The following is an 8,617-nucleotide window of genomic DNA, read 5'->3' on the forward strand; positions in this document are numbered from 1 at the left end:
TGACTGAAAGAGAACTGCAGTGCCAAAAGGCACCGTGCTGACGACTGGCTCCAGGAGGAGACTCGGGACAGCACTCTCACAGAAGCGAAAGCTAGGCTGTGGGCCCCGCCTGAGGACCAGCACGTTTTCCACACTTAACACAGCTAAGGCATGAGCCAGACGACAGCCTTGGTCCCTGAGGCCTACCTAAGGTACTGCCATACTTACCCAGTAGATCCCACGCAGAGGTCCCTGTGCCCAAACGGGCCTCCATGGAAGGGCCCTGTTCCTCCCGTGTGTTTCCTTGAGGTAATCGGAAACCACTGAGGATAACTACGTGAGCTCAGCTTTGAAACTGGGCGACCCTGGGCAAACCTTATTCCCCTCCGTGGTAGACGAGACAGTTGCGGGTCCTAAGCTGCCTGAGGCACACTCCTCGCGCCCACCTTCTCTTTGCTGCCGGAAGGCCTCACCTAAGAGGCCTGAGTTTACTCGTGACGGAAGCCGTCTGAGTGTACTCGTGTGAGGCCTGCTGCTCTCAGGTCCTTGCTGGGAGCTTCAGCAAGAGCACTCTGGAGCTCGCCGACAAAAGAATTGTGAGCCCCCCCGGCCTCAGGTAAAAGTCCAGACTTCCCCCGTCAGTAACACCTCGGAGTGCCATAGGAGCGAAGAAGCATGCGTTAACGGGATGCTTCAACAGTGCTAGGGATTTATTTCACGAGACACTGTGCACTCACGTTCGTCGTAACAACTGTCAAAGGGCACTGTATGCCTTCCAACTCCTCTGTTGCGTTTGAGCCACAGGAAGTAAAGGCATTCGTTTGATTAAGCTCCGTGAACGGGCAACGATGATGGCGAAGCGCTGCCCTGTTCGCTCGAAAGCTCTCGTCTGTACGGCCTTCCGGCGGCCTCAGGCTACGCAGTTCTAAACAGCCTTACATTCCACGCTGGTGTGCCCCCAATTAGGAATTTGGGCTCTTCTGTGAGACACCCACGTGCGTCCCAAATGAAACCGGGGGGCTCCCCCAGGACGTCTGCGTACGGCAGTCGGTTGCCAGCGGTTTACTTCCAGCCGGAGAAAGCAAAAGAGGACAGCTTTCCCAGGGACGATTCTGGACCCTTGGGACCATCCAGAGTCACCAAAGCCTAAACTTTGCACGGCCTGGGGAACGCTCTTCCGCCTGTCCAGCAATCCCCACGTCAAAACCTTTCTCAGCAGAGGCAGGCACTCTCTCCCTTGTACCGGATAGCTCGGCAGAGCCTTCCGAGAAACATGCTGCGTCATTCAGCTTGAACGTGGGACGCGGAGGGGAGAGTACGCTTTCTCCCCGTTTGGAGGCGCCTTGCGCTTGGCTTCAAAGCTGCCTGAACGGCACTAGCGGCCCGACGTCTCTGCACGGCAGGATTGTCGTTGTGGGCCGAGGCTGCGTGTTCTCTCAAAACGAAAACCGTGCTGGCGATCCCTTTCTAGGAACTCCTCCCACGGCACCACATGTTCAGCTCCGGCCGAACGAAAGGTGACCTCAGGCCTCAAGGTAAGTTCCAGTGTTTCACGTCGGGGGAGTTGGGTGTGCAGTGGTTTCCATGAGGCCATACTCCACCACGGAGTGCCTTAACTCTGCGACGCTCCTGGGGGCACACAGGATAGGAGCTCGTTCGCCAAGCTGGCAGGATGACTTCTCTCCGTGCCGGAACGGCGGCTCCTGGCTTCTGAGGAACCTTAGCCTCAACAGGGCCCTGGAGAAAGCGCTTCACATTTTCATAGCAAGGGCAACGTACTGCTCTCTGGCTTGCCTGGGTCGAGTACCCCAGGCGTCAAAGAGCCTCGCGAAGGCAGTGCTGCGCAGACTCCCTTTGCCAGTCGCACGGCCTCCTTGACTGAAAGAGAACTGCAGTGCCAAAAGGCACCGTGCTGACGACTGGCTCCAGGAGGAGACTCGGGACAGCACTCTCACAGAAGCGAAAGCTAGGCTGTGGGCCCCGCCTGAGGACCAGCACGTTTTCCACACTTAACACAGCTAAGGAATGAGCCAGACGACAGCCTTGGTCCCTGAGGCCTACCTAAGGTACTGCCATACTTACCCAGTAGATCCCACGCAGAGGTCCCTGTGCCCAAACGGGCCTCCATGGAAGGGCCCTGTTCCTCCCGTGTGTTTCCTTGAGGTAATCGGAAACCACTGAGGATAACTACGTGAGCTCAGCTTTGAAACTGGGCGACCCCGGGCAAACCTTATTCCCCTCCGTGGTAGACGAGACAGTTGCGGGTCCTAAGCTGCCTGAGGCACACTCCTCGCGCCCACCTTCTCTTTGCTGCCGGAAGGCCTCACCTAAGAGGCCTGAGTTTACTCGTGACGGAAGCCGTCTGAGTGTACTCGTGTGAGGCCTGCTGCTCTCAGGTCCTTGCTGGGAGCTTCAGCAAGAGCACTCTGGAGCTCGCCGACAAAAGAATTGTGAGCCCCCCCGGCCTCAGGTAAAAGTCCAGACTTCCCCCGTCAGTAACACCTCGGAGTGCCATAGGAGCGAAGAAGCATGCGTTAACGGGATGCTTCAACAGTGCTAGGGATTTATTTCACGAGACACTGTGCACTCACGTTCGTCGTAACAACTGTCAAAGGGCACTGTATGCCTTCCAACTCCTCTGTTGCGTTTGAGCCACAGGAAGTAAAGGCATTCGTTTGATTAAGCTCCGTGAACGGGCAACGATGATGGCGAAGCGCTGCCCTGTTCGCTCGAAAGCTCTCGTCTGTACGGCCTTCCAGCGGCCTCAGGGTACGCAGTTCTAAACAGCCTTACATTCCACGCTGGTGTGCCCCCAATTAGGAATTTGGGCTCTTCTGTGAGACACCCACGTGCGTCCCAAATGAAACCGGGGGGCTCCCCCAGGACGTCTGCGTACGGCAGTCGGTTGCCAGCTGTTTACTTCCAGCCGGAGAAAGCAAAAGAGGACAGCTTTCCCAGGGACGATTCTGGACCCTTGGGACCATCCAGAGTCACCAAAGCCTAAACTTTGCACGGCCTGGGGAACGCTCTTCCGCCTGTCCAGCAATCCCCACGTCAAAACCTTTCTCAGCAGAGGCAGGCACTCTCTCCCTTGTACCGGATAGCTCGGCAGAGCCTTCCGAGAAACATGCTGCGTCATTCAGCTTGAACGTGGGACGCGGAGGGGAGAGTACGCTTTCTCCCCGTTTGGAGGCGCCTTGCGCTTGGCTTCAAAGCTGCCTGAACGGCACTAGCGGCCCGACGTCTCTGCACGGCAGGATTGTCGTTGTGGGCCGAGGCTGCGTGTTCTCGCAAAACGAAAACCGTGCTGGCGATCCCTTTCTAGGAACTCCTCCCACGGCACCACATGTTCAGCTCCGGCCGAACGAAAGGTGACCTCAGGCCTCAAGGTAAGTTCCAGTGTTTCACGTCGGGGGAGTTGGGTGTGCAGTGGTTTCCATGAGGCCATACTCCACCACGGAGTGCCTTAACTCTGCGACGCTCCTGGGGGCACACAGGATAGGAGCTCGTTCGCCAAGCTGGCAGGATGACTTCTCTCCGTGCCGGAACGGCGGCTCCTGGCTTCTGAGGAACCTTAGCCTCAACAGGGCCCTGGAGAAAGCGCTTCACATTTTCATAGCAAGGGCAACGTACTGCTCTCTGGCTTGCCTGGGTCGAGTGCCCCAGGCGTCAAAGAGCCTCGCGAAGGCAGTGCTGCGCAGACTCCCTTTGCCAGTCGCACGGCCTCCTTGACTGAAAGAGAACTGCAGTGCCAAAAGGCACCGTGCTGACGACTGGCTCCAGGAGGAGACTCGGGACAGCACTCTCACAGAAGCGAAAGCTAGGCTGTGGGCCCAGCCTGAGGACCAGCACGTTTTCCACACTTAACACAGCTAAGGCATGAGCCAGGCGACAGCCTTGGTCCCTGCGGCCTACCTAAGGTACTGCCATACTTACCCAGTAGATCCCACGCAGAGGTCCCTGTGCCCAAACGGGCCTCCATGGAAGGGCCCTGTTCCTCCCGTGTGTTTCCTTGAGGTAATCGGAAACCACTGAGGATAACTACGTGAGCTCAGCTTTGAAACTGGGCCACTCTGGGCAAACCTTATTCCCCTCCGTGGTAGACGAGACAGTTGCGGGTCCTAAGCTGCCTGAAGCACACTCCTCGCGCCCACCTTCTCTTTGCTGCCGGAAGGCCTCACCTAAGAGGCCTGAGTTTACTCGTGACGGAAGCCGTCTGAGTGTACTCGTGTGAGGCCTGCTGCTCTCAGGTCCTTGCTGGGAGCTTCAGCAAGAGCACTCTGGAGCTCGCCGACAAAAGAATTGTGAGCCCCCCCGGCCTCAGGTAAAAGTCCAGATTTCCCCCGTCAGTAACACCTCGGAGTGCCATAGGAGCGAAGAAGCATGCGTTAACGGGATGCTTCAACAGTGCTAGGGATTTATTTCACGAGACACTGTGCACTCACGTTCGTCGTAACAACTGTCAAAGGGCACTGTATGCCTTCCAACTCCTCTGTTGCGTTTGAGCCACAGGAAGTAAAGGCATTCGTTTGATTAAGCTCCGTGAACGGGCAACGATGATGGCGAAGCGCTGCCCTGTTCGCTCGAAAGCTCTCGTCTGTACGGCCTTCCGGCGGCCTCAGGCTACGCAGTTCTAAACAGCCTTACATTCCACGCTGGTGTGCCCCCAATTAGGAATTTGGGGTCTTCTGTGAGACACCCACGTGCGTCCCAAATGAAACCGGGGGGCTCCCCCAGGACGTCTGCGTACGGCAGTCGGTTGCCAGCTGTTTACTTCCAGCCGGAGAAAGCAAAAGAGGACAGCTTTCCCAGGGACGATTCTGGACCCTTGGGACCATCCAGAGTCACCAAAGCCTAAACTTTGCACGGCCTGGGGAACGCTCTTCCGCCTGTCCAGCAATCCCCACGTCAAAACCTTTCTCAGCAGAGGCAGGCACTCTCTCCCTTGTACCGGATAGCTCGGCAGAGCCTTCCGAGAAACATGCTGCGTCATTCAGCTTGAACGTGGGACGCGGAGGGGAGAGTACGCTTTCTCCCCGTTTGGAGGCGCCTTGCGCTTGGCTTCAAAGCTGCCTGAACGGCACTAGCGGCCCGACGTCTCTGCACGGCAGGATTGTCGTTGTGGGCCGAGGCTGCGTGTTCTCGCAAAACGAAAACCGTGCTGGCGATCCCTTTCTAGGAACTCCTCCCACGGCACCACATGTTCAGCTCCGGCCGAACGAAAGGTGACCTCAGGCCTCAAGGTAAGTTCCAGTGTTTCACGTCGGGGGAGTTGGGTGTGCAGTGGTTTCCATGAGGCCATACTCCACCACGGAGTGCCTTAACTCTGCGACGCTCCTGGGGGCACACAGGATAGGAGCTCGTTCGCCAAGCTGGCAGGATGACTTCTCTCCGTGCCGGAACGGCGGCTCCTGGCTTCTGAGGAACCTTAGCCTCAACAGGGCCCTGGAGAAAGCGCTTCACATTTTCATAGCAAGGGCAACGTACTGCTCTCTGGCTTGCCTGGGTCGAGTGCCCCAGGCGTCAAAGAGCCTCGCGAAGGCAGTGCTGCGCAGACTCCCTTTGCCAGTCGCACGGCCTCCTTGACTGAAAGAGAACTGCAGTGCCAAAAGGCACCGTGCTGACGACTGGCTCCAGGAGGAGACTCGGGACAGCACTCTCACAGAAGCGAAAGCTAGGCTGTGGGCCCCGCCTGAGGACCAGCACGTTTTCCACACTTAACACAGCTAAGGCATGAGCCAGACGACAGCCTTGGTCCCTGAGGCCTACCTAAGGTACTGCCATACTTACCCAGTAGATCCCACGCAGAGGTCCCTGTGCCCAAACGGGCCTCCATGGAAGGGCCCTGTTCCTCCCGTGTGTTTCCTTGAGGTAATCGGAAACCACTGAGGATAACTACGTGAGCTCAGCTTTGAAACTGGGCGACCCTGGGCAAACCTTATTCCCCTCCGTGGTAGACGAGACAGTTGCGGGTCCTAAGCTGCCTGAGGCACACTCCTCGCGCCCACCTTCTCTTTGCTGCCGGAAGGCCTCACCTAAGAGGCCTGAGTTTACTCGTGACGGAAGCCGTCTGAGTGTACTCGTGTGAGGCCTGCTGCTCTCAGGTCCTTGCTGGGAGCTTCAGCAAGAGCACTCTGGAGCTCGCCGACAAAAGAATTGTGAGCCCCCCCGGCCTCAGGTAAAAGTCCAGACTTCCCCCGTCAGTAACACCTCGGAGTGCCATAGGAGCGAAGAAGCATGCGTTAACGGGATGCTTCAACAGTGCTAGGGATTTATTTCACGAGACACTGTGCACTCACGTTCGTCGTAACAACTGTCAAAGGGCACTGTATGCCTTCCAACTCCTCTGTTGCGTTTGAGCCACAGGAAGTAAAGGCATTCGTTTGATTAAGCTCCGTGAACGGGCAACGATGATGGCGAAGCGCTGCCCTGTTCGCTCGAAAGCTCTCGTCTGTACGGCCTTCCGGCGGCCTCAGGCTACGCAGTTCTAAACAGCCTTACATTCCACGCTGGTGTGCCCCCAATTAGGAATTTGGGCTCTTCTGTGAGACACCCACGTGCGTCCCAAATGAAACCGGGGGGCTCCCCCAGGACGTCTGCGTACGGCAGTCGGTTGCCAGCGGTTTACTTCCAGCCGGAGAAAGCAAAAGAGGACAGCTTTCCCAGGGACGATTCTGGACCCTTGGGACCATCCAGAGTCACCAAAGCCTAAACTTTGCACGGCCTGGGGAACGCTCTTCCGCCTGTCCAGCAATCCCCACGTCAAAACCTTTCTCAGCAGAGGCAGGCACTCTCTCCCTTGTACCGGATAGCTCGGCAGAGCCTTCCGAGAAACATGCTGCGTCATTCAGCTTGAACGTGGGACGCGGAGGGGAGAGTACGCTTTCTCCCCGTTTGGAGGCGCCTTGCGCTTGGCTTCAAAGCTGCCTGAACGGCACTAGCGGCCCGACGTCTCTGCACGGCAGGATTGTCGCTGTGGGCCGAGGCTGCGTGTTCTCTCAAAACGAAAACCGTGCTGGCGATCCCTTTCTAGGAACTCCTCCCACGGCACCACATGTTCAGCTCCGGCCGAACGAAAGGTGACCTCAGGCCTCAAGGTAAGTTCCAGTGTTTCACGTCGGGGGAGTTGGGTGTGCAGTGGTTTCCATGAGGCCATACTCCACCACGGAGTGCCTTAACTCTGCGACGCTCCTGGGGGCACACAGGATAGGAGCTCGTTCGCCAAGCTGGCAGGATGACTTCTCTCCGTGCCGGAACGGCGGCTCCTGGCTTCTGAGGAACCTTAGCCTCAACAGGGCCCTGGAGAAAGCGCTTCACATTTTCATAGCAAGGGCAACGTACTGCTCTCTGGCTTGCCTGGGTCGAGTGCCCCAGGCGTCAAAGAGCCTCGCGAAGGCAGTGCTGCGCAGACTCCCTTTGCCAGTCGCACGGCCTCCTTGACTGAAAGAGAACTGCAGTGCCAAAAGGCACCGTGCTGACGACTGGCTCCAGGAGGAGACTCGGGACAGCACTCTCACAGAAGCGAAAGCTAGGCTGTGGGCCCCGCCTGAGGACCAGCACGTTTTCCACACTTAACACAGCTAAGGAATGAGCCAGACGACAGCCTTGGTCCCTGAGGCCTACCTAAGGTACTGCCATACTTACCCAGTAGATCCCACGCAGAGGTCCCTGTGCCCAAACGGGCCTCCATGGAAGGGCCCTGTTCCTCCCGTGTGTTTCCTTGAGGTAATCGGAAACCACTGAGGATAACTACGTGAGCTCAGCTTTGAAACTGGGCGACCCCGGGCAAACCTTATTCCCCTCCGTGGTAGACGAGACAGTTGCGGGTCCTAAGCTGCCTGAGGCACACTCCTCGCGCCCACCTTCTCTTTGCTGCCGGAAGGCCTCACCTAAGAGGCCTGAGTTTACTCGTGACGGAAGCCGTCTGAGTGTACTCGTGTGAGGCCTGCTGCTCTCAGGTCCTTGCTGGGAGCTTCAGCAAGAGCACTCTGGAGCTCGCCGACAAAAGAATTGTGAGCCCCCCCGGCCTCAGGTAAAAGTCCAGACTTCCCCCGTCAGTAACACCTCGGAGTGCCATAGGAGCGAAGAAGCATGCGTTAACGGGATGCTTCAACAGTGCTAGGGATTTATTTCACGAGACACTGTGCACTCACGTTCGTCGTAACAACTGTCAAAGGGCACTGTATGCCTTCCAACTCCTCTGTTGCGTTTGAGCCACAGGAAGTAAAGGCATTCGTTTGATTAAGCTCCGTGAACGGGCAACGATGATGGCGAAGCGCTGCCCTGTTCGCTCGAAAGCTCTCGTCTGTACGGCCTTCCAGCGGCCTCAGGGTACGCAGTTCTAAACAGCCTTACATTCCACGCTGGTGTGCCCCCAATTAGGAATTTGGGCTCTTCTGTGAGACACCCACGTGCGTCCCAAATGAAACCGGGGGGCTCCCCCAGGACGTCTGCGTACGGCAGTCGGTTGCCAGCTGTTTACTTCCAGCCGGAGAAAGCAAAAGAGGACAGCTTTCCCAGGGACGATTCTGGACCCTTGGGACCATCCAGAGTCACCAAAGCCTAAACTTTGCACGGCCTGGGGAACGCTCTTCCGCCTGTCCAGCAATCCCCACGTCAAAACCTTTCTCAGCAGAGG

The sequence above is a fragment of the Delphinus delphis genome, unplaced genomic scaffold (genome assembly GCF_949987515.2).
Source record: "Delphinus delphis unplaced genomic scaffold, mDelDel1.2 scaffold_78, whole genome shotgun sequence".
NCBI classification, from domain to species: domain Eukaryota; kingdom Metazoa; phylum Chordata; class Mammalia; order Artiodactyla; family Delphinidae; genus Delphinus; species Delphinus delphis.